Source organism: Mus caroli, unplaced genomic scaffold (assembly GCF_978045245.1).
Source record: "Mus caroli unplaced genomic scaffold, Mus_caroli_1 scaffold_3, whole genome shotgun sequence".
Taxonomy (NCBI): Eukaryota; Metazoa; Chordata; class Mammalia; order Rodentia; family Muridae; genus Mus; species Mus caroli.
This window is the reverse complement of record NW_028227258.1, coordinates 113,203,880-113,231,775: the sequence shown is the minus strand read 5'-3', so window position 1 is coordinate 113,231,775 and position 27,896 is coordinate 113,203,880. Positions and strand designations below refer to the sequence as shown.

Here is a 27,896-nt window from a genome sequence, read left to right as displayed (position 1 = left end):
TGGAGGTAATTTTCCATCTCTGTAGTCTGATTATAAACTTCCCTTGCTACTTCCCAAATTGCACTGTTCTGTCTGTCAAAAACAGCTGGGCTGAGTGAGAGAATAATGCGAGTCGATTAAAAAGAAAAGTGCAGCCTGGAAATGTGAACTATTTGATTACACAAAAATAGAAAGTTTAAACTGGTCGTTTTCTAATCTTCTTCCGTCTTCTCTGAAGCAGCTTTTGATGGAAAGGTTAGTGGAAACATGAAATTTGTTGGTTCTGAATGGCATCTTTGCTGGGGAAACACATGTAATATTTTCTAAATGTGTTGTTAAGTAAACTGTGTCTGATTTCAGTGAAGTGATTTTGCTGTACACGAGAGATGCCACACAGATACTCAAGCACTGAACTTAAGTCTTTCCAGTATCAAACCACTTCTGTGTTAGTTTTTTAGTCGTATAAAAATTGTAAACAAACAATACTAAAATTACTGAATTTGGATCCCAAAGTGTGAAGTGTTTTATGTATCCAAATTGCTCATTGCCTTATGTTAGTAAGGAAAAACTATTGGAAAACTCATTTCCTATAATTAGTTTCTTAGGATCAGAAGTAAATTAAAATGCATAAGAGATATGCTACCTATGCTCTTTTGGTTATAAAATAGTTTTTTCATTATTTCATTTTTTTAAAGGCAGGCTATTGCTACTACAGACTAGGTTTAAGCTAGTCCTCCTGCCTTAAGAGTTACTGCCATGTGGCATTGTTCTGAACTCAGATGGGACAGTTTTGGAGTTTATGCTAATGACTTCCAAGTATAACAGCAACATGTCCCTCAAAGGACTGTGTAATATGAAAAAAATATACAAACATAAACCACATATGATGCATATAAGAAAAAGGAAAACAGAAATAAAATAAACTGAAGTCTGAAGTCAGTAATGCTAACTTTAGTAAATATAAGTTCCTCTATTAAAAGGACCTTTGTTCATATTGACAAGGTGAGAAATTGGTCGAAGGTAACATGTAAGTAGATAAAGCCATCCCTTCAGAATTATCTTGCAATGACAGAGTTAATAACATCAGTAAGTGCATGCCACTCATAAAATTTCATCAGCCAGATGATATAACGTGCAAATATACATTACACAGGTTTGTGACTCGAGGAACCAGTTTTGTTGTAGGATTGCTTTCCCTGAGGGAAGCAGGGTCTGAAAGGATTTAATGTTCAAGAACCTTATTAAGGTGGGGTTTTGTAAGTCAAAATTGGACAGAGAGGCCAGGTTAGAGTCAGGCCCAATAGGGATTATATGGCTTCTTGGAGCTGTTAGTAAGAAAGTGGGTTTTACAGTCTGACATAAACCAGTGGTTGCCTAAGGGTTGAACCTAATGTCATAACAGGGGAGAATGAATTCCTAAAGTCACTATAGCTGAAATTGGCTGGCAGTACTTCCTCCATTAGGGACAGTAAGATATTCAGTAAAATCAACATCTGCAGTCAAGACCACTTCCACTCAGACCAAGTCTCCTTCAGTAAATCATTGTTCCTATTTGAGTTTATATCTATATGCAGGCTTAAATTTTTTAAAAACCTACTTTAATTAGGGTTTTTAAACACTTGAACCTCCCTTCTAGCCCACTGTCCAGGGGTAGCAAAAGAAGATGGTTAATAGGACAAGAGAGAGGTGGACCTGTTTAGAAGTATTTCTTTGGCGTAAATCCAAACATGAATCAGTAGCAACAGTTCAGTCCAATCAGTAAACATCAAACATGAATCAGTAGCAAGGGCTTGATCCAGAAGAAACGGGAAGAATGCTGAATGGGCACAAATCTGCTAAAATGGCAAGAAGCAGTATGAATACCATGAGAAGTTCTTTGGTGCTTTTCTGTCTATGAATTGATGACAAACAAGGATCAACAAAGACCCCAAAGCATTGCAAGGTCAACAAAAGCAAGAGCATCACACACTGTCTATTGTGTTAAACTTATACCCTTTCCAAACACCATGTGCTCTCTCTCAAACATCTGCTCCAGCCAAAGACCACATGCCCTTTCACAACACAGTTTCCAGAAAAACACCACATGACCCAACTGAGTCTCCAAAGAAACCAGAAATTTCGACTTCATTATAGTCTCATGATTTCTGGATATACTCCCCAAACTGGAATAAAGTTGGAGACGGTTTTAGCTTAATGTACTTGCCTCTTTTATGTTGAAACATTAGAGTTTTATGTACTAGAAGAGATTTTCTAAGTGTCCAGTATGTGTGTGTGTGTATATGTGTATGTGTGTGTGTGTGTATACACACACACACATGTATATATATATATATATATATATATATATATATATATATATATATATATATAAATTGATGTCCACCTTGAGTGGTGTACAACCAGGCAATTCTTCAAGTGGGTAAACACAAATGTTCTCGTTTAATGAGTTACTTAATTATGTTTTTCTGACAGAAAGAAAGGGAAGTAAAAAAGGTTACATACCTGGATTATTTGATCATACTTAAGTTAATATAGTCTTGAATTATATAAAGCTGTGTATGAGCCCCTGCTTCTGCTGAATTTATTTAGGCCATAAAGTCAATTGGCTGTAGGCCTGTCTGCCCTTATCTTTAAGGATATGTGAAAAATCACTAATGTTTTGAGAAATCAGACAGAATAGAGTAGTAAAAGCCTTTTACAGGAAAACTTTATCTAGACAGAAAAAATAGAATCTCCTGGCCAGCTGCAATCCTAAGAAGGATCTTTTAAAATCATGCTAAAGAAAGGGAGGAATCAGGGCTGGAAAGATGGCTCATCAGGTAAGAGCACTGACTGCTCTTCCAAAGGTCCTGAGTTCAATTCCCAGCAACCAGGTGGTGGCTTACAACCATCTGTGATGAGATCTGATGCTTTCTTCTGGTGTGTCTGAAGATAGCTACACTATACTTACTTATAATAAATCTTAAAAAAAAAAGAAAAAAAAAAGGGAAGAATTATCCCATTTCTTTGATGAAATACTGTATTTTTCCTTTTCAGAATTTCTGATCCTGTCCCTTTCCCTGTGAGCTAAACGACTGTGAGAAGCTTGGCTGTATCTACCCATTTTTCTGTGATCTATGAGACTCACCCTTCCTGATTTCTGTATCTCCTTCTTTTGGATTCTGTCCAGATCCTAAATGTGCCCTTTTTTCTGATACTTTGGGCTTCTATACTCTTTGATACTCTTCTATAGGATTGCATGTCCATCATGCACAAGTCTGAACTCCATGACAACTTACACAGAAGGATTTCTTTTTTTTCTTGCAACCTACTGGCCCTGTGCTTCTTCACTTTAAACTCTACTACAGTTGTCCTACAGTTCCATTTAAGTCCATTCTTAAATAAATTAATGAGACAGGAACCCTAAGAGGGGATCTGAGTTTCCTCTGTATCAGATATATTTTCATTCTCCAGAATTATGACCATAATTTCAAAATTATGGAATTTTGAAAGGCAGGAAAGAAGACAGGTAGGCAATGTAGCAGTAAAGAGAATAAGCAACAAGAAAGATAAGGAAATCTGGAGGGGACAGTAATAATTAGGTCTTTCTTTCCTTTCTTTTTTTTATGTTTTGTAAAGGTCAAAACATTTTTATTTTCTATTTATAAATATATATATATATATATATATATTTTAAATTTACTTTTATTAGATATTTTCTTTATATACATTTCAAATGCTATCCCGGAAGTTCCCTATACCCTCCCTCCACCCTGCTCTCCTACCCATCCACTCCCACTGGCAAATACAGAAGTGGATGTTCACAGTCATCTATGGAGAAGCTAGAGAAAGCACCCAAGGAGCTGAAGGGGTTTAATTAGGTCTTTCTGACTATATGATAATATACCATTATATAAAACTTAAATTATTACCACAAGTCTTTAAAACATGCTGGATCCCTACGACTTTAAAAGTTGAAAAAAATAGAGAAATAAAAAAAAATTAGAGAAATCAAGTGAGAAGAAGATACGTAGAGATCTCATACTATATTCAGAAATAATACATTTATAACTAGTGAATTATTCCATTTCTCTGGCTAGCTGTATATACTATCTCCCATATACTCACCTTTTATAGTGTGCTTTTAAGGAAATAAAATAATGTTTTAGAGACTATTTATAGAAGTTCAAAACTCCAATGAGGAAAATTCTCAGACTTCTGCCATCCTATCTACGTACAAGGCTGTCTTTTACTTGATTAAAAATATAGCAGGAGGAGTTGAAGAGTTTAAGAGTACATACTGCTCTTTGGACACTGTGCCCCTTCTTAGAATTGGGAACAAAACACCCATGGAAGGAGTTACAGTTACAGAGACAAAGTTTGGAGCTGTGACGAAAGGATGGACCATCTAGAGACTGCCATATCCAGGGATCCATCCCATAATCAGCTTCCAAACGCTGACACCATTGCATACACTAGCAAGATTTTGCTGAAAGGACCCTGATATAGCTGTCTCTTGTGAGACTATGTCGGGGCCTAGCAAACACAGAAGTGGATGCTCACAGTCAGCTATTGGATGGATCACAGGGCCCCCAATGGAGGAGCTAGAGAAAGTACCCAAGGAGCTAAAGGGATCTGCAACCCTATAGGTGGAACAACATTATGAACTAACCAGTACCCCAGAGCTCTTGTCTCTAGCTGCATATGTATCAAAAGATGGCCTAGTCGGTCATCACTGGAAAGAGAGGCCCATTGGACTTGCAAACTTTATATGCCCCAGTACAGGGGAACACCAGGGCCAAAAAGTGGGAATGGGTGGGTAGGGGAGTGGGGGGGTGGGTATGGGGGACTTTTGGGATAGCATTGGAAATTGAGGAAAATACATAATAAAAAATATTAAAAATTTAAAAAAAAAGAAAAATCTGAGTTTTATTCCTAAAACCCAAGTTGGGTGGTTCACAGCTCACTGTAAATCTATCTCCTTGAAATTCCACAGGGGTTGATTTTGCAGAGTATTTGATCATAGTGTGAACCCCGAAATTGAATAACTTATTGGAAACACACGTTTCTAGTTGTGGTGCACCACTGCCTTAGCAGACACCTTTAATCCAAGAGATTTCTGTTTATTCTAAACAGGATTTTTAAAAGTCAACAATAGATCAAGAGACAGGGCAAGCAAGCAGTTGACAGGGAGTGAACCTAGGAAAAAAACATAGAGAGTAAGAGGAAGTTGGGAGGAAGGATAGAGAGAAAAACAGGAAGTAGAAGGGAGTGACATTCATTTTGAAGTGTTTTTGAGACCGAGTGGAGGAGGGCTTCCTTTTGGCGATATAGGCTATGGCAGAAGGTCAGTGGTGCTTTCTCTGCAGCTCTGAAACTAGCTGGCTTTCCCTTCAGTATCTGGCTCCTGAATCTTTATTGGCAAAATCGAACATTTGAGATTATTTTGTTAAAACAGCAGTCTTCTGGACTCCCTAGGCACTTATAGTGATGTGTATACAGTCCTGCATAAACACACATGTGTTTTCTTTCGTAAGTAAAATGTAACATTAAAAAAAAAAGTAAAAAGACTTATTAAAAAGTACAAATTTCTGATGGAGAATTTTGGGGAACCTTCAAAACAGTGTTAACAGTAGTAGTAGTAGAAGTTATATTAAAATGGTACATATTTTGAGATTCCATATATATGAAACTGACACACATGAGTATATGAGAACCTTGATTATAGAAATCTGTGACATATGAATCATCTGGCTAACGTAAAATTCTTCTTGCTTTCTTTTTTATTGCTGTTTCAATCAGCCATGTGTAAATCAGATGTAAGCTACTAATGGAAGATATTTGAGAATCTTTGCTGGGAAGGGGTGGCCAACTCAGGAGTCATAAACTTAATGTGCTAACTTAAAATACAACAAATATCCGTCACTGCCTATGTTTTTCATTCTTTCATCCAGAAGATTCTAGAAGTGAATCTCATTATGAGGTCACTGGGTCTAAATTTGGCTTGTGATACTTTCTCTTTCATTCAGTTTACCGTGCATGGGCATTGCCAAATATATTAACTTACTATTGATTACTCTTTGCCATAACTAGCAGCCATTCTAGAAAGGCACACAATCTAATTAAATTTATGACATTTATTCCTCACAGGACTAAGAGCTAAGGGAGAAAGTTGACTGACGATTCCATTAATTTTTATTCTGATATTCAGAACTGATCTATCATTTTGATTTGGTCTTTCTATATTGACATAGTTCTATTACAAATTCCTTTGTCATCATATATATATATATATATATATATATATATATATATATATATAGACATTTTAAGTCAATAATTGATACTTTAAGATTACTTAAAATTTCAAGTTCAGATTTATTCTTTAACCTGAAATGAATGGTAGGAGAATATCTTCACTAAGGAGACTGGACATTGCACAGTACTGAAATTAAATTATGACAGTCATTTGACAAGTGTTTCATTATAATTTACTCCTGCGGTAGTTAGGTAAATTTTACAATAAAAATAACGAAATCCTAATTTCTACATAATTACTACTGTTGTCTTTATACTTATATTTATGTTTTATGTGCTATGTGCTTTTGGGTTTTTGTTTGTTTGTTTGGTTTGGTTCATCAAAAAGTAGTGAATTATATAACACTGTAAACCATTTACTGTGATGGTAAATTTGATGTGTGTACTTGAGTGTGCTATGACACTCACTTAATGGTCAACCCCAATCTTAATATTGCTGTGAAGGCATCCTTTATTAATTAATTTTACTGTAGTAGGGATCAAACCCTGATCCTTTGTGGGCTTTGTATAAACAAGTCTTCAACCCCTGAGCTACACACATAGACCAAGTGTGCCTCTCAGAGGGGTAAACATGAAATAAGACATATTACCTCCTAGCATGAGGAGGCACTTAGTCTAATTGATTGAGGACTTTAAAAGGTACCTTAGTGCCTTTGACTAGAGCCTCAGCATTAAGTATTCCCTGATGTCTTCATCCTTTCAGTCTCTCTGGAATATTTTGAACTTATGAACCCCATAACATCCATCATAAATTACTTCTTTTCAGCCTGCATTATGTCTTTCTATATGTATATGCATGTATATGTCCACACATACACCCATATCCCCACACAATCCTACACACTTACATTATCTTTGTCTAGAGAACATAATTAACAGTGACGAGTTCATGCATGTACACAAGTTGGTCATAGTGGTATTTGAGAAAGCATAATTGTTTAAATTATCTCTTTCTTTGTAGCAGCAAATATTGGAAATTCATAACTTTATTGTACCAGGCACAAAATAGTACAAATGAAGATACAAATATGATTGTAACATACGCTTATAACATTGTAAAGGATGCTATATGGATTTTAATGCATTTTCATATGATTATTAATGAACATTTAAGGGGGGCTGCAGCCACAGTCAAAGGTTTAAAAAGGAGAAATTAAATTTAAATTTAAGAAGAAGAATCTTAGTGTAACACCAGCTATATTTTAAACAAGAAGTAATGTATGCCTTGGAAGAAGGTAAACCCCCACTCTATTTTTTTCAAGGTAAATATTCTGTACCCATTGATAATTTATATTTTTGGCCTGAACAGCTGTTGTTTAATCATTGTTTTTGCAGTAGTGCAAATGCAAAACATATTTTACCTTAATTAACTCATTAAGAGGAAAATAGCCAAAAACATCAGGCTTCTGAGAACACTGATTTTAAGCACATCACCATGAATAGAATAGTACCTTGTTCTCTTTACAGCTGTGTTATAGCTCCCCGAATAATTCAATTAAAGGGCAGCACTGAAGCACAGCAGTACATGCAGTTCCGCGATCCAGTCTCTAGAGGGCTCTGCACATCACTTTTTCAGTCAGCCTGATTGCAGCAAACTAAACCTAAAGCAGATCTCTGCAGCCAGTAAATGCAGCAGCCACTGTGCAGGGAGCTCAGAGAAACCGTTCTTTAAAATTTTGTCTCATTTGCATACGTGTTTTAAGAAGCAAAACGTATGCTTAGGTAGAGCCAACAGATAAAGGAAATAAAAAGATCCATTTTTCACGTGTACGTGGAAGATCTTTCCTTCCTCTGATTTTCTCTGTGTCTCCGATCAACACTATGTGTGCTACACTGTTTCCTACATGCATCTGGTATTTGTAATTCTGCCAGAATTATTTATGATAGACGATGTTTAATTCAAGACAACAAATATTTCATTGATTTTTAAAAAAAAACATTTCAGGATGAAAAGACAGATAAATGCCAGTGCTGTCATTCAGAAGGAACTTGCCTGGAATGCAGGATGCATGCTGATTCAGAATCTCCCAGTGTTCAGCTCCCACGGGCATTCTCACACTTAATCAAGTTGCTATACATTCTGAGAATATGACTCACAGAAAAAGTCATTCTTCACTCAGGCTTAAATCTTGATGCTGACAAAGAAAACACAACCTTGTCTGGGAGACTGCAATATCTATGAGATTTAACTGAATATACAACAAAATGGATGCCCCTCTCCTACTCAGAATTCTCAGTGAAAACAAGTCATGCTCTATTGTGGACGTTTCAAACCAAACACTTCCAAATACTTCTCATGCTCAAATAGAGCAAACTAAATGTTGATCAGTTTTGGGCATGTAGCCTCTCAGGTTAGGGCAAAGTTCTCACTATGTTCTGTGCTACTTGGCAATGTACCACTAGATATTTATCATAGAGTTACTAATGTGGACTAATACAGAATCTATGATTAAATATTCCTTTGGTTAATAGAGCTAGAGTCTCTGATAAACTATCTGCTAAGAATAGGACATATACCAGCGTATGGGATTCTGTACACCTAGGTGGTTCAATACATCATTAATGTACCACGATAGTGATATAGTTATAGGTAAAGGAACGTGAGGAATATTCTTTAATGTTGAATGATTGTTTAAAGGATCTAAGCAGTCTATGCTCAAGCAGACTATGTCCAGACCCTTAAAACATGTAGTCCAACATTCTTCATGTCAAACTGACCTAAAGCCTTACAGAGCCTTTACCATTAAGTAGCCATGTTGCCTAGTTTCAGTTTCTGAAGTAGCAGATGTCAAAGCTAAATGACTCAGTACATTGCTTTTCTGTTTATTTGCTTTATTTTGTTTTGTTTTGCTTTTTTCTGTAGCAGGGAAATTTATTGTGATCACCTATGATCAATTAAGTAAAAATCTCTTTGGGTATGAGTCTCTGCATCTCTTCCCATGGGCTTCTGGGTAGAGCCTTTCTTTGCTAGACCAAAAGTAGACTCAAGCTCAAAAACATAATTTCTGGCGGGGGTTACCCATGTTGCAGTTGAAGCACTGCACTGCATCTAGACTTCACCACGAGCGACACTGCAGTCACCGATCCTCCAGTGCTGTAATATCCAAAGACGAGAACGCAGTGTCTCTATACGATTTTCTGATTGTAGCTGTTTAATTGTGGAAAACAAAGACAATATTTTTCAAACACTTTTATTCCACATATAAATATCAGATTACCGTATGCTGGAATTGTGTGGTATCAGAATGTTTGGTATTAAAATTTGGTGTTTGAGTTTCTGACTTAAGTGTCTTAAGAAAATTAAAATGGAATTTTGGCTTGGGATTAAGATAACATTTGCTATAATTTCTGAAGTCACCCTAATAATATAGCCATTTTTACCATGTATTTATAAGAATCAGCATTTTCAGAATTGACAGTTATGAAAACAAAATATCAATCTATCCCAAAATATTGACAGCTACCTCAACCCAAAGTATCAAATAGTTACACAAAATTAACTTTCATTTAAAATTTAATAAGTATGTCTATTACATGAATGTACAAATTGCTTTTACCGGAAGATTAAAGGGAGATAACAAATAATTGTTTATAATTACTTTTATGACTATTTATGATTGTTAGTAAGGATCTCATTTATATGGTTTTTCTTTTTACAGGACTATGCACTCAAGATCACAGGAATTAATTTGCTAAAGGTATGAGAAGTGGAAGATGTTTGAGAAGCTCTGATCTATAAGAAGTGTACTTATGAACTCATGGGGTGAGACTTCAACGAAAGCAAAACAACATGAACAATAAAACACAGTGAAAACCTATTAAAGGCATTGTGCACCAGGTGAACATTCTACACAATGCCTGCACTGGGGTCTGCTGTTACACGTGCTGTTGCATGGTTACAGGTAACTGCTAGATTGGCATTTCTTTTACATCTTTCTTTTATTAATCATCCAGAAATAATGCCTTTGAAACATAAAATTTGTGTGCCTCTCTTTAAGTCAATAGAATGCTTAAAGTAAGAAATTGAATTAAAGCTTCATGCTGTTTAGATATTGCTAAAACTATATAGAGTATATATCTTCACGGAATCTTTGATGCTGCAAAATGGCTATTTGATTTTCTTTAAGAAGACGAAAAAGATTGTGGGGAATACTGAGACAATAGGGAAGGTAAGTTGCTATCTTTGTGTAATTGCTAATTTTTTTGGAATAAGAAATGTTGCATATTCACACTGTTGGGAACAAAGAGCAGAATAAATGAAGATAATATTGAGGTCTGTAAAAATTGGTTTATTAATTATTTTATGAAAGTTAAAAGTAAAATATTTTTAATTATCACATTATTTATTCACTTACATCCCAATATCCTCCACCACTCCAACCAGGACCCTATCAAACAGATCCTTTCCCCATTCCTCACTCCCCTTCTCTGAGAAGGGGGAACCCCTGCCTGGGTATCACCCCCACTATATATCTCAAATCACTACAGAACTAGGCACATCGTCTCTCAAAGAGGCCAAACAATTTGCCAAGTCAGGGGAACTGGAACATAAGGCAGGGAACAGATTCATGAACAGCTCCAGCTCTAATTTTTGGGAGACTGTCAGGAAGACCAAGCTTCACATCTGCTACATATATGTGGGGACCTATATCTAGCCCATTCTAGCTATTGAGTTAGTGGTTCAGTCTCTGAGAATCCCCAAGAATACAGGTTAGTTGACTTTGTTAGTCTTCCTGTGAAGTCTCTGTCCTCTTTGGGTCCTTTATCCTTTCCCAACTTTTCCATAAGACTCCTAGCTCCATAAAATGTTTGACTGGGGATCTCTGCATCTCTTCTTATGGGCTGCTGGTAGAGCCTCTCAGAGGACAGTTATGCTAGGCCCCTGTCTGCAAGTGTAATGGACAATGATTAATAGTGTCAAGGTTTGGTTCTTTCACCTGGGATGGGTCTCAATTTGAGCCAGTCGTTGCCATTCCTTCTGACTTGCTCTACCCTTGTCCTTACACATCGTCTAAGAAGAACACATTTTGATTCTAAGGGTTTGTGGGTGGGGTGCTATCTTTATCTCTACTGGGAGTCCAGCTTGGCTACAGGAGGTAGCCACTTCAGCATCATATTCTTCACTGACAAAAGTTTTAGCTGGAGTCACCCCCGTAGCCACTCAGGGGCCTCACCTCTTATACCACCAATTGCAGTTCTCTGGCATGTCCTAGACATTGTCACCCCTGCCTACTGACAGTCTCCTTTCTCTTTTACCTGCTCTCCTTAAACTCCATTTCCTCATCCCATTCCCCTTCCCATCCCTTCTTCTACCCAGTTCTCTCCCTCCACCAACCTTCAGTTTCTATTTTATTTCACCTTCTGAGAAAGATTCAATCTCTTCCCTTGGGCAACCATGTTATTTGGCTCCTTTCTGTCAATGAATTTTCTTGTGGTTATCTTTGCAGACTATGATTAATTTAGACTTAGAAGAGAGTACATTCTATGAAAATCCATTTTGGGTCTACGTTACCTCACTCAGAATGATATTTTTGTAGTTCCCATTCACTTGAATGCAAAATTCATGATGTCCTTGTTTTTAACAGCTCAGTTATATTCCGTTGTATAAATGCCATTTTCTTTATCCACTCTTCAGTTGAGGTACATTTAGGTTGTTTCCAGTTTCTGGCTATTATGATTAAAGCTACTATGAAAACAGTGCTGACAGGGGCCTGCTACAACTGTCCCCTGAGAGGCTCTGCCAAATCCTGACCAATATAGATGCAGATACTCGCAGCCTACCATGGGACTGAGCACAGGAACCCCAATGATGGAGATAGGGGAAGGACTGAAGGAGCTGTGAGGGACCTTATCTGGCTTCAATGGGAAGGAAGGCCCTTGGTCCAGTGAAGGCTTGATTCCTCAGTGTAGAGGAATGCTAAGGCAGTGAGGTGGGAGTGGGCAGGTGGGTGGGGAAGCACCCTCATTGAAGCAGGGTAAAGGGGGGATGGGAGAGGAGTTTGCAGAGGGGAAACCCAGGAAAGGGGATAATATTTGAAATGTAAATAAATAAAATATCCAATTTAAAAAAAAATAGTTGGGCAGGTCTTCTTGTGGGATAGTAGAGCATCCTTTGTGTATTTGCCCAATAACATTATAGCTGAGTCTTGAGGTAGAATTGTTCCCAATTTCTTGAGAAATCATCAAATTGATGTCCACATTGTCTGTACATGCTTGCCCTCACAATAGCAAATGGAGGAATGTTCCCTTCTTCCACATCCTTATCAGTATGTACTGTGCCTTGGGTTTTTGATCTCAGCTATTCTGATGGATGTGAGATGGAATCTCAGAATCACTTTGATTTGCCTTTTGCTGATGACTAAAAGACAATGAACATTTCTTTCAGTGTTTGTAGGTCATAAAAGAGTCCTCCATTGAGAATTCTCTGTTTAGCCTATACCCCATTTTTAATTGGGTTATTTTGGTCTGTTATTTAACTTCTTGAGTTCTTTATATATTTGGATACTGGTCTTTGGTCTGATATAGGGTTGCTGAACATCTTTTCCCAGTCTGTTGGCTCGCATTTTGTCTTACTGATAGTGTCCTTTGCCTTACAGAAGCTTTTCTATTTCATGGGGTGCCTTTTTATTAATTATTGATCTTAGTGCCTGAGCCATTGGTATTCTGTTCAGGACATTGTCTCCTGTAACAAAGAGTTGAAGGCTATTTCCCACTTTATGTTCTCTTAGATTCAATGTATCTGGCTTTACATTGGGGTCTTTTATTCACTTGGACTTGAGTTTTGTGCAGGGTGATACATATGTTTCTATTTGCATTATTTTGCATGCATAGATTCAGTTAGATCAGCATCATTAGTTGAAGATGCTGATTTTCATTGTATCGATTTGATTTGCTTATCAAAAATCAAGTCACTGTAAGTGTGTGCATTTATTTCTTGATCTTTAGTTTAATTCAACTCATCAAGTTGTTACAATACCAATACCATGCAGTTATTATTATTATTGCTCTGTAGTTCAGCTTGAGGTCAGGGATGGTGATACATACAGGAGTTCTTTCTTTGTACAGGATTGCCTTAGCTGTCCTGAGAATTTTTTTATTGTTGTTTTTCAATATGAAGGTGATAATTATTCTTCCAAGTTCTGTAAAAATTGTCGGAATTTTGATGCAAATTGCATTGAAACTCTAGATTGTTTTGGTAAGATGGCCATTTTCACTATGTTAATCCTACCCATCTTCCCATCTTCTCATATCATCTTCAACGATTTCTTCAGAGCCTTGAGGTTCTTGTCATATGTCTTTTACTTGCTTGGTTAAAGATACAACAACATAATTTATAACATTTTGTGACTGTCGCAAAGCATGTTGACTCACTAACTACTTTCCCTGTCCATCTTTTGTTTGCATAAGAGGGCCACTGATTTTTTTTTTGAGTTTTTTTTTTAAGATTTACAAATATGTATTTATTATCTGTAAACAGATCAATTAAAAGAGTGATATTAAGTGTATCCTGTGAATTGTTTTGAATAATGTTTTATGTATATTTAATTTAAAATTACAAAGTATGTAACACCAAAAAATAAATTATTATGACATAAAAATTATTGCCAACATTCTAATGACATATCTTTTTTTCTTTTTTCTTCTTTTTTTTATTAGGTTATTTTCTTTATTTACATTTCAAATATTATCCCCTTTCCTAATTTCCCCTACAAAAATCCCTTATTCCCTCTCCACTCCCCCTGCTCCCCAACCCACCCACTCCCATTCCCAGTCCTGGCATTCCCCAATACTGTCACAGGACCTAGGGCTTCTCCTCCCATTGATGGCCAATTAGGCCTCCCTCAACTACATATACAGCTAGAGCCATATGTCCCGTCATGTGTTTTCTCTGATTTGTGGTTTAGTTCAAAGGAGGTCTGGTATTTCTGTTTAGTTCATATTGATGTTCCTCCTTTGGGGCTTCAGACCCCTTCAGCTCCTAGGGTCCTTTCTCTAACTTCTTCATTGGGGACCTTGTGCTCCCTCCTATGGATGATTGTGAGCATCCACTTCTGTATTTGCCAGGCACTGACAAAGGCCCTCAGGAGACAGCTATATCAGGCTCCTGTCAGCAGGCTCTTGTTGGCATCTGCCAAAGTGTCTGGGTTTGGTGGTTGTTTATGAGATGGATCCCACTCTGGATGGTCTTTCCTTCAGTCTCTGCTCTGAACTTTGTCTCTCTAACTCCATCCATGAGTATTTTGTTCCCATTCCTAAGAAGGATTCTGAGCTTCTGGGCAAATATCCACTTATCAGTGAGTGCATATCATGTGTGTTCTTTTGTGATTGGGTTACCTCACTCAAGATATTCTCCAGATACATCCATTTGTCTAAGAATTTCATAAGCTCATTGTTTTTAATAGCTGAGTAGTACTCCATTGTGTAAATGTACCCCGTTTTCTGTATCCATTCCTCTGTTGAGGGACATCTGGGTTCTTTCCAGTTTCTGGCTATTTTAAATAAGGTTGCTATTAACATAGTGGAACATGTGTCCTTATTACATGTAGGAAAATCTTCTGGGTATATGCCCAGGAGATGTATTGCTGGATCTTCTAGTAGAACTATGTCCAATTTTTTGAGGAACCACCAAACTGATTTCCAGAATGGTTGTACCATTCCACTTGTAGTAGAAGAGTGTTCCTTTTTCTCCATATCCTTGCCAGCATCTACTGTCACTTGAGGACCTTGGTCCTATGAAGCCTCTATGCCCCAGTATAGGGTAATGCCAGGGCCAGGAAGTGGGAGTTGGTTGGTTGGTGAGGAGAGGGAAGGAGAAGGTGATAGGGTACTTTTGGAGGGGAAACCCAGAAAGGGAATGGCATTTGGAATGTAAATAAAGACAATATCTATTTAAATAAATGTGATTCACCTCTAATTTTCTTATGGGTGATGATTAATATTGATCGTTAAACTAATTTTATTTAGAAATATCCATGACAAAGGATCCTGTGAGTGACTCTAGGAGTATATTTAATATCATTACAGTCTATCTAAGCTTAAGTAACTGATGTGGGCAAGCTAACACTATAATTGGGTTGTACTATTCATTTCATTTTTCCTGAAATGTATAAATAGGAGAATCTCACTATATGTGAGCATTCCTTGTCCTGTGCTTCTCAACTAGGGGAACGACTTCACTACCTACAACCTCCTCACATCTGAACTGCTGTATGATGATACCCTGAACCATCAAATAATATGCTACTTTTTCCTAATGTAAATAATTTTCTAGAGTACCTTTACCGAAATAGGATTATAAATTTCTTTATAAAGAAAGTGTTGCTACAATGCCCGTGAGTGAATCTGGTTCTACCTAGTTGATTCTTTGCCATGGGGACTGTTTAATGGTGAGAATATGGAAGAACTTGGTCAGATAAATTCCAAATTTTCATTTACTGATAATTACTTAGATCGCCATTTTGATTATAGTTTGGAAGTAAAAAATTAGGAAAGGGATTCTAGTGGATCTGTCTCATGAATACAGGTCCCTGAGTAACAGAGGAGGAGGAGAATACTGAAAATGGCATTTTTCCAAAGACTATGGAGAATCATGAATCAGGCCCATTGGAGTCTATCCAATAACATAATTTAAGAATATTTATTATGATAGATAAGAATGTTTAATACACACCATAAAGTAAATATAGTGAGTAAAACTATTTTTAACAAATAGTATTGTTAAATGTAAAACTGAAGTTGTTTATTTTAGTAGTTCCTTCTGCTCTGGTTAAGTGGGAGGTCGAAGGGAACATGGAAATAGAATGACGACACCTTCTTTAGTTATGAGGAAGTTTCTATTGTAGAAAGTTATATGTTAGAGTCATTTCATTATCTCCTGCTAAATGAAACATAAAAATGTCTTTGTTAGACAAACATTCCAAGATGATAAATTCACACCCCCTTCACATAAGAATAGGGTTTTTTTCAGTACATTTTCTCAACTCTACATAAAAAAATTACATGAGTTAAAAATATATCTGATATTGAATGGTGTTACCTGTTAAATCAGGTGTGTTTTAGCATCTTTATGATTCTTCACATATGTGCTGTAGTGGATCCCGTGCAACTTAATATTTCTACCAAATGGTAATAAATATTTGGCAAGATTATCTCTCAAATGAAATTAAACATCAGTGTTTATGTACCAGGATAGCAAAGCTTGTTGGCACATGGCTTAACCTTTTTGTATGTTTAATGGAGTCTTAAATAATTTCCCAGTTATCTTTTAAAAAATGATTTCATATGCAAGAAATCCTGTGTGACTTATGGACCATGGTGGAAAAAGGTGTGAAATATAACACCTAATATTCTAAAATTCTTACGGGGCTAAAATAAGGAGTCCCTCTGTCATACATACATGTGTGTAAGTATGTATATATGTGTATCTGAATGTATACCTTTGCATATATACATATATCCAAATAATTAAAGTGTTTTTTTTAAAAATAACTTTTCCCATATTCTAATGTCATGATATTTCCCAATCCTGGTCTGATATTTACAAATTTATGAAATCAGGGAAGGATATCATCCTTCCATCTGTTTGATGACTAAGTAAAACTTGGAGCAGATGAAATCTTTAATTCTTCAATAGCATTTTAGGTTTTCCTACTGTGGACATCTATGGCTTTGTTCAGAACAGGTGACTTACCAGCAGAATTTAGTGAAGTCTTTATGTTGTCTGACCTCTTCTGATTATCAGTATAAATGATATGGTCATAGTCACCAAATATATTTTCAGAGTTGTCAATCATGATTTGTATAATAGACATCTGTAACACCACAATGCAAAAACAAGATTCTCTGTCATTTCACACAGTTTACGAAATTGAAATCAATAAGAATGATGAGGAAAATAGCAGTTACTGTGAACAGATATGAACCTGTGAAATGAAAACTCTGAAATGGACACACTGAGTTCTATGCAACTTACTTAACCTGGTAAAAATGTCATGCATATTGCAAAGAATAGAGAAACTACTAAGGTAAAGTAAGATATCAGAGCTGATATGCTGCCAGAATAACTATGAGTGGATCAAATTAATGACCTCAAAAGTTTCTTGAAAACAAGATCAGATAACTTATGTAAAGGCTTATAATCCTCGGCATCACTAAGCCAGCTTATATTTAATGACTTCATACTGAACAAGATTCTATTCCTTGAAAAATTCCAGCAAAATACTGTGCATTCCAGTGATTTATCCTGCTGTCTTCCTCCAGAGACACCCAAGTAAATGATAATAAATGTAAGATAACAGGGTTTGAGTTCTGCTGTTCTTTAGGAATAAAAGGTGTGATGGTGGTTGAGGATAGATAACTTTTATTTCAACATTAATAACATGTGATTTGGGGGACATTCCCTTGAAATATTTCCTGAGTCTTGATAATACTATTAAGTATGCACAGAAAAGACCTAATGGAATAAACTGTTAGTATATCAATACCATAAACTTACCAAGAACCTAGTTTAGAGGGAAATGATTCTATCTAAACAGATTTTCCAGTAACTGCTCTTCAGAATAGTAGATAATGGCATTTCTCTGTATTTCTTTCTGATGACACCTTTCTCCCAGTAACATCCTAACATCCCTTTCCTAGCTAAAGACTGGGGACAAAGTCAGACTATGTTGATAATGATCTGAGAAAGCCAAAGGCAGCTGCCCTAGGTCCTACATCACTCTCCCAAGTCTCAACCCTGGCCAGAGGGGCAGTGCTCCAATCTGGTGTCTAAAATCAGTTTGTCTTTCTTAATACTGGCAATAGCCAGTCTCTCTACCACTGTTACCTTGAAACATTTTAATCTCATGATATTTTCTGTGGGTTCCAATCTAGTTATCACCAGGGCTGTGAGGGTAAATACTTTTAAATCATCACTCACCTTGTTCTCTGGCCAAACTCTTGAGTATGTATGATGTTAATGTCTTGTTTTCCTGTTCCTTTTGTATCTTCCTCAGCTCTCTCCCCCTAAATTTTGTCCCTGGGTGTTTTGGGGATCCAGTATCTCTTTGTCTATATTTCTAGCTCAGTCTCTCTGCATTTTGTACAAAGATTAGTTGAAATGTATTCTGTAGCTCCTTTGTAAACCATTTAAAATGTTTTAATAAAAAGTAGTCTCTTGAATTGGTGGATTTTTTGCTATGGTGTGAGGAGGCGGTCACATTTCATTGTGATTGTTTGCATGGGATGCCTGTCTAATTAAAGGCATTGCAATATATGATACCATCTTTGTGACAACTTTTAGGTTGTTTAAATGACTTGATTTCCTGGAGGAAGTATGTCATCAGTTAGAATTTAAGGTTACAGAAGCCAGGTGCCATTTGCATTATACTGCCTGTGATTCATGTTTGCTGCCTCAGATGAGAGCCCCCAGGGCTCTGCTTTCTGTTTGGTTATCCTTCCTTCCTGCTTCCATGTTCCTTCGTCATGATTTTGAAGGACTATAATCTTTCTACAGCTCTAAGTCCCAAATAATCTTTTACTTCTAAAATTAATTGCCTTAGTCCTGGATTTTATTTAAACAATAGAAAAATGACTAAGAGAATAAGTTGGTGAGAAGAGGGATCTTAGTTGAGAAAACGTCTGCAGCAGATTGGCCCATTTTGTAGGGAAGTCTGTTGGATATTGTCTTGATTAACAATGGGATTTTGTAGAGCCCAGATCTCCAGGATGGTGCCACCCTTGAACTATTAGTCAGACAAAGTAAGATGTGAGGTGCAGGACAGGAGGCAGCACTCCTACACAGCTTCTGCTTCAGTTCTTGCCTTCAGGTTCCTGCCCTGTTTCAGTTTGGGCCCTGACATTTCTCAGTAGTTAACTGGTAACTAGAAGGATATCATGAAGTGTAACCTGTCCTCCATAAGTTGTTTTTCATCTGTGATTTTTCATAGAAATACTAGCAAATTAAGAAACTTTCTAAATTGAACAAGCTACTCCATGGGCTTGTTATTCACAGTCCTACCCCATTATGAGTAACACTACCATGTTTCTTTCTTGTAGACATTCTTTCTGGAAACTAATATTTAAAATATATCCTTAGTTTCTATTTGTTTTTGTTACTTTTTTTTATTGTCTATCTTTTCTCCTTTCCAAAATGTATGTTCTTTGTTGACTCTCTGTGAATTTCTCATCATGCAACCCAGTAACACTCATTTTCCGGCCTTTCCATATCTACTGTCTTCCCTGGTAACTTCCACCTAAATTTTAATAAAATGAAAAATTAAGTAAAGTTTTGAATTTAAATGAAACTAAGGGAGGAGTGTGCTGTGAGAATGGGACTTAGAGGAAGTTACTGCAATCTGGATATAATGTAAAGAAATAAAGAAAAATATTCATGCATATGTCTTTAAAGTAAAACTAAGAGCTACAGAAAACAAAAGACTGAGGAACATAAGACTCTACCTGAAATAAGGCAAGCACACACTATTCTTTTTTATATAAGTAGGAGTTAATGAGAAAATAACAGGAAGTATAATATATAACATACTACATTTTTATTATTATTCATTAGATCACATATAGTGTACACATATGTATCTGTGTGAATATGTATATATGTATGTAAATATACATATATAATTACACATAAATAATTGTATGCATTGTGCTTTTATATGACCAACAGTGCAGTTGGGGTGAATATTTCTAAATTATAATAGTCTAACTACTATGAAGCACAACCAAGAAGTGCTCCAAAGTACAGCTACAATAGAAAACAAACACACCTGTGTCTTTGTGATGAATCATTTAGCTTGTCAGACTTTTACCTACCATGCCTCTAATCCAGAGGTCATGTGTCCATAGTTCAAGGAAAATGTAATCATAAGGAAATCTCAGAGACAGAAAGCACATATGCATCTCTAGAGGGATGCTGAATGTTGGTGATGCAAAAACTTTCCTTACCTTAAAAACGGAAGCTACTATTAGCACAGATTCTCCATTCCAGTTAATCAGCTGTTTAGTGTAAATCTTATTCCTCAGGGACTGGTGTGATTCTCTCGAGAAGAATCGGAATATTAGATCTGAATTTTGTCCCTTTTCTATCCTGTGTAGGACAAGGGCATCATCTATTATTGCAGATTGGAAAGCCCAAATATGTCTTTTAAGGCATACCAGAGCCATGGCAATTATGAATGCAGACCTACAACTGAAAGGGATGAAGAAGACATGGACCTTTTTTCCTTTTTAGCTTCCAAATATATTTTCTTCCCTAATCCATTTTTTTCAATTTGAAACAACAAGGTTTTATTGGAATTGGATAATCCTCAAGATTTAATTACACTTCTGTCACCATGACTATTCATTTTGGTGAATTTTCCTCTCTTCTTTTTCTTCTATGAATACCTTTCTCAAGCATGTCATTCTAAATTACTATTGGGATATTTCTCTTTCAGAGATCAAATCACTATTTTATCTCCTGTATGTCATGGGATCTATTGTGTATCCTGATATTTGTGTTTTTAAGAAAGATTTCTTTTCCCACTGCAATGCTGAGACTTTAATGTCCTTTATCTCTTACTTCTAATTTTCCACTCTCTATATCTAAAGATGCTGTCACCTTAGAGTACCGAAGAAAATTTCAATCGGTCTTCCCGGGTTTCTCTCTGGAAAAATCATGGCCACACCCAGATTTTCTCCACATTCAGTTGATTACATTATTACAGTCATTGATGACAAAAAATTCTGCTCTAAAATATCTAATCAATAGGCAGTAATGCTCATTTGTCTAATGTGATAAACTTGTTCACATTCAGCATAAATTTCTGGCACAGGCATATTGATAAAATAGATGCTGGAAAATAATTGAATATTTCCAATGGACATCTAGTAGCATATTTAAAATAGACTAAGACATGTTAGCTGCAATTTTATAAAGTCAATATAAAAAATATCAATATATAGCAAAGAACAATGTGCATATCTAATTCACTGATAATATCAAATAAAGGTCTATAGATATTTCTCATTATGAGATTGAGTAATCTCAGAGGCAGTGATATCCAAGTAGACTCTAGAGTAAGATGGAGTCATAATGTAGCATAAGGGATTTATAATTGGAGAATCAGTGGGGCAGTGCCAAAAATTCATTTTGCCCAACAAACTGGTGAGTTTGAGTCTTTGATGAAATCAGTGAAAAACATGGGAATACTATTTCTTTTCATTTGTTTTTTTTAAATTAGAAGTCTCTCGTTTCAGTGGTAATTTTTTTCTATTTTAAAAGTGTCTTACCATCATAAATAGGTTATCTATACATTTATCTGTTTGATGAACTAATTTGCCTAGAACAAAGGCTCAAAGAAATTATGGGAAATAGGACAACTGTATAAAACCAAAATGAAACTCACAAGTGTATGAGGTAGCATCTTGTCCAAGCAAACAATGGGTGGTATCGTCTGAAATATTTCTTTTTTTATTTGTTCTGGAGGAGTTGGAGAAGATGTTTCTTGGTTTCTATACCCACTGCCTTCTTGTTTCTCTGGATGTATTGAAAATGAAATCATTATTTATTGTCTTTGAACTCAATTAGCCCTTGCATGCCCTCCACATTTTATAGCCTTAAAGCCTCATGCATCACCACAAATACACAGAAAATAACTAATGAGTATTATAATATTTATAATAATTGCACTGTTTCATAAGGCACTGGATATCTGTTGTATATGGCCCCTGCTTCTCGTATACAATTTAAATACTGTGTTTGCCTTGAAAATCATTAGAGTCAAGCAATAATATAATACCAATAGTTTAGTCCACCTGTGTTACTTTCTGATGGAACAGTCAAGGACAAACGTAAATTAACAGCAGTATCTAGATTTCACAATACAACTTGCCTTACTACAGCTTCTGTTACAGCCCTTGGCTTCCCCCATCCCCTAAACTGAGAGCTCACAGCTGAGGTCATAGGATCTATGTCTCCAATATGTGTATACTAAGCTATATTTTAAGAATTGCATAAGAGAAAAGCATTGTGCCACCTGCCTTTTTACCAAAATCTCAAAAGCTGAGCCAAGAGGATCTCTGTGAGTTTGAGGTCAGCCTGGCCTACAAGGAGGTTTAAGGACAGTCAGAGATTTTGCATAGAGAAAGCCCAATGTGGTATTCAAGTGTTTTTCTATGTATTATACACATCTATGTTATTACTCAATATATCAAAGTAAGTGACATATCGGTAATTAATTACTTAATCTCATTTCTGGGATTTACCTCTTACATAAATTCAGGACCAGTGGAAAGAGGTACCAAAATTTAGAGGCAACTTCTTACAATAGGAAATTATTTATAACACACAGGTGAAGTTTCACTTCACACGTTTTAGTAAATTCTTCATTGCTGATTGTTATAATTCATAATTTCAGTGCTAAATGATTCTAACTTTTAAGTTATGGTAGTAGAACATCTATACACACCTATAATGCCCTCATAGGAAAGAGAAGCAGCTGTACTTATCGCCAGTGCATCATGATCAGGGGTGGGTGTTCTCCCATTGGAACAGCTGCTGAGTCCATATTCTGTTTCCTGGATGTTCCCGATGTTAGGTGGAGTATTTTGGGAACATGAGGCCTTTGCTCCTTGTGGATGAAAAACTGGAGTTTCATCTGAAACTGAAACCATGTCTATTCTGAAAATTTGGGGAGAGTTTTAATTCATAAACTTTATCAGAGATATCTGGGACAAAATGGAGTAAACAGAGAGGGTCTCTGTTATTTTGCATGCTTGCCAATCACATTTTACTCATGTGGTTTGGAGGCTAAAAATATGTAGTTTTGAATTCTGGGAAAATGTTAGCTGAAATAAAATATGTGGTCAGGCATTGTTAGACATTTAAAACATGATTGTGATATGAGATGTTCAAGTGTGATCATCACAGTGCAATACTACATAAGAGGATGCTTTCCAATTTTCTCCTTGTGATGGCCAGTATGTGACCCATACCTTCCAGTTGAGTAAATTTGGTTTCATTGTACACAATCATGACTGGGCATATTTGTAAGGATGTTTACAGAAAGACACAACTAAGAAGAAAAAATAACATTCTAAATGAGGGCACTGTCCTCCTGAAATTTCCCATAGGCTGACTAAAAAGCAAGAGAGAGGCAAACTCCTCTGAGCAGTAACATTCATAGGTCTCTGATGGCTCAGTGCAGATGCACTGCTGACATCTGAATCCTCAGGTTTAGTATGCTGGGAGGTTTTCAAATAATGCCAATATGGAGGAAACTGGATAGCTATGGATCTCCCAAGAAAGGTTCTTTGGAACCCTATATTTCCTTCTGATATTTGATCTTATATAATCAAAATTTTTTCTCAGTTAGGCTATTCTACAATATATTTCTTTCAGGTCCAAGTGCAGTTGGTTAATTAATAATGAATCGGAAACTCAAATATTGAGAATAATAATAACCATTTGATCCCAATACTGTTGACGTTTTGAATTTTAGGATAGTATTTGAAAGGCACATCCCATAGAAAGGTGTACTCTACAATTTCTCTAAACTAATCATACCCAGCATCATATTTAATCACACGAATTAGGAGTCATAGTAACCATATCTGATAAAAATATCCAAATTATATTGCCTTTGTTTGTTAAGAAAACCACGTGAAAACAAGTAGAATATAATATATTCTATACCGATTACATCGGAATTAAGTCTTGGATGCAGAACCCAATAGCCAGGATTTTTTTTTTTTTTTATCATTTCACAGCAGTTTTCCTAATTGTGTTAATTTAAGGATATTCTAACTCAAAAGTGACAAAGACTGAGTCATTGAGCTCAAATCCTCCTTTATATTTTACTTACTTAAAATGCACCAATAACTCTTCCTCTCCAGAAGAACACTATTGATTCAAAGCTGTGCTTATTTTACTAAATGAACCAAAACCAAAACCAAAACAATCATTATCAACAAAAAAATAACCCAGACTCTCAGGATAATCCTGTCTTATTGTAAAGGCTTATCAAAGCTATGCTTAAAGTTCATATGTAATTACCTTTTTGGTAATATCATTTGCCAGTACTTCATTATGATAGCTAGGAAGACATAAGATACATGGTGCTATCTCAACAGATAGATTGTATGATGGCATTTGGCTAATGAAGAATTTTTGACAATTTTGTGTACGATTCGAAAAAAGCTGTTGGAGAAGAGCAGCATTAGGTCCTGGGAGTTTTTCTATAAGACTGAACAAAGAGACCGTTACTTTGAAACAAGTTTACTCAATTGATAAATATGAAAGAAGGGGACAAAGAAATTGTATCTTATTTATGGACCTCCATGAATAAAATGAAAGAAAGAAGGTATACTCGTAATGTGGCTTCAAATGTTTCCCCAGATTCAGGTGAAAATGACAAATTTAACTGGAGTACAAAGCTGATAATCATAAGCATGGTGCACCGTGCCTCCCCAAGTCACACCTCTGCTTGAAAATGTCTTCCATGTTCATAAACAAATGAAACATTTTGATATCAGTCAGTAATTTGGGGGAATATTTCTGGGATATATATACTCTATTGTGTGTAAGCAAATATTACTTCTATTTTGTTGATGTTGTTCACACAATTTGCCAGCCCTTACCTCTGCACTATGGCTAATTTCTGCATATCATTGACCTTTTCAGATACAGCAATCCACTGGTCATATAATTGAGAAGTCAGCACACTTCCTTGGAGAGTTTGATGAAATTCCTTATATAGAGAGAAATAGTATTTTGCAGAGAAAATAAATTATGGAGATTACTTAAAATGTAGTCAACTCTAAAGATTAGTTTAGTCCCAAATCTCTTCACAGCTCCCAAACTTTTCCCAAGGTAGGATGTTAGATGATTTGTAGGCCCAGTATGTTTTGTCCATCAAAACTGTAAACCTAAGAGCAGATTTTCAGATGTGTTTTGGTTACAGAAAAATATCTACTTAGATCAGTGTACCTCTAGTAGACAACTGAGAAAACTAGCATACCTAAGAGATCAGTACCTCAGATCAAATACTAATTTAAAATGACAGAAATATACAATTATGGTAACAACAAAAAAGACGACCATATTAAGTTATTATCTAATTTCTGAGGTGCAGAAGATCATGTCTATTATTGGAAGTATGGGATCACATGAGGTCATGACTCTTAGAGAAAGTGCTATCACCGTTTCACTAAGCAAGCATGATTCCCAATTCTGTTCTAAGTATTTATGCTAATATTTATAGATAATGTATCCCATACCAATACATCAAAGAAGATTGTCTTGGCAATAGATGGAGTATATTATAGAACACTGCAGCTATTCAAAGTACAGAGAACAAAATTTTCTGGGCCTCCAAGACCCACTGCATTCATATTACCTACTGAATCCTGAACCTTAGGCTCCAAACATTGGTTAGAAGAGTGAGGAAGATTGTACATCAGAGATTCAGGAAATCTGCTTTGAGATTGGGCATCCTAGAAATATGGGGGTGTTTTCACTTTTGATAGTCCAACAGTATAATATGCTTCTCAATACAATTTCTGAACAAAACATCATCCAGGTTAGTAACACTAACTGGGAATAAGTAAATCTTGTGAAGAAAAATTGTAGATGAAGAACTATATGCACATAAAAACTACAAAGAGTGAGAAAATTAGTGTTTCTCTAAGGGAGACCCCAAATTTTTAAGCCAATAGCAGTTGGTTAGCTAAGAAATAGCCCATATACTATGAAGGATAATGTACTTATCTGGTTGTTTGAACAGAATTATGGACTTATTTTTATCTATATAATAAAAACAGTAAATGAAAATGGGCCGTGGATCTTAGCAGAATTGGGAGATTGAAGGGAAACAAACATGGAGCAAGAGAAAGGAAGGAGTGAAATGATGTATTTGAATAATAATTTTAATAATAAAGTAAAGAATATCATTTGATGGTGCTGCAGGTATAGCAGAGCAATTAAGAATAACTGTTTCACATCCCTGAGGACCTGCACATGGGTACCAATATTTAGTGAGATAGAAACAAGCTGCTCATGAGATCCTACTTGGTATGAGTAGCACAGAGATCCATGAAGAAGTCACATCTTCTATACTGAGGAAGAGAAATCTGCGTCTCAGAAAAATAGGAGGGAGAGAGAGAGAGAGAGAGAGAGAGAGAGAGAGAGAGAGAGAGAGAGAGAAAGAGAGAGAGAGAGAGAGAAGAGGAGAGGAGAGAGAGAGAGAGAATAAAGAACAGTGGGAGTCAAATACATATGACTATGCACACTTACCAGGTGACATTCAAATGCATGTCTGAAGTGACCCATACACATGGCCATGAAAAAAAATCCAATGAAAGTTACTTAGTTACATTACAGCTCATTCTGAATTAATTTTTGTTTGCATCGGTACTCCTTATGTTGTGAATAGCAGAAGAACCTTTGAGCTTACCAAATTTCTCTCACATGTATCTACCATCATTCAAAGGAATGCATGATGAAGGAAACTACTAGATGTAAATTCAGAGGAATCCTGAGGGTGGACAGTGCAAGGAATTTCCCTACCTTTAAGATCCAGGTGATTTCATGCACTGAGTGCTTTCTTACATCCACCTCTTCCCCAGATTCAAATTTGTCCTTTAGGATTTTGCATGATGTCGCATTTGGAGATATCTGGAACATGCCCTCAGTCTTGGGGCCTTTTTCCTCTATGAGGGATAGAATGTCCTGAGAAGAAGAAAGGGAGATACCTGTTATCACTCATGCAGCAGAGAACCCTAAGTGCTTGTGAGAATGAGACAAATGGTGTGCACAGGTGCAGTGTAAGGGCTGGCAAGGTCAAGGAGGATCTCAAACTGGGTTTGTGCATCAATTTCTTCATGTACACATCCCACCCTAATGTTAACCATAAAAGATCAGTCAACACTAATTGTTTTACCAGATTTTCTTAGGAGAGCCAGAAATGAACCACATGAGACCTACCACAATTACTGTGGGCCATTTTCCCTCATGACAAATGGAACCCAGATCTTTTCCAAAGAATTTTTCTGTATTAAATGTTGGGGCAGGGCATTCTTGGTCCTGTTGGGGCATAGAGCCCCTGTGGAAGCAGGATGTCAAAACAGTCACTTGTTTCTTATGATGTCTTTCCTCGACATCTAAAGAGGAGATGAGATCATTACCTGAAATAGTGTAATTTACACAACTCTTTTTTAAAAAGCAAATTTCAATTGTATAATATCCCTGTTTTAACTGGTTAGGCATCCTGAAATTTGTATGTATGTATTGTTCAATACACTCTACATTGTTATTAATCTTAGAGATGTCTCTAAGACATGATCTAGTGTTCTCTAGGACATGATCCAGTGGTAATTCTCACAGTGTGATGCCCTCTAAGTTACACTGCATCATAAGCTAATTGAGTTCTAACTTAGCAAGTTCCCTAAACTACATACAGGCAGTTGCTTCACCAGTCATATCCTATTTCATAGCCACCTTCACATTTATTCACATCAATCAGTTTTCTATTGTCTTCAAATGTCATGATAAAGCTCTTCCCATTATTAGTTTTCTTGTTAAGCTTTTCGAAGAACCATTGTGAAATTTCTGTCATCAGCTGTGTCTCCCTTTATGACTAGGTACACAT

At 36.2% G+C, this 27,896-nt stretch overlaps 1 long non-coding RNA gene and 1 pseudogene across 1 annotated transcript in view; one reads left to right on the top strand and one right to left on the bottom strand.

Moving 5' to 3' along the window:
- The window catches only part of LOC110291588 (uncharacterized), a 36,866-nt gene extending 19,589 nt beyond the window's left edge, over nucleotides 1–17,277 (top strand). Inside the window, exons 3-4 of the long non-coding RNA XR_002377585.2 lie at nucleotides 9,936–10,178; nucleotides 17,135–17,277. This is a non-coding gene — a long non-coding RNA (uncharacterized LOC110291588). The remainder of the gene's footprint in view (nucleotides 1–9,935; nucleotides 10,179–17,134) is intronic.
- Nucleotides 17,278–22,686: 5,409 nt separating this feature from the next.
- Nucleotides 22,687–27,896, bottom strand: part of LOC110287930 (rho GTPase-activating protein 20-like) — a 251,368-nt pseudogene continuing 246,158 nt past the window's right edge.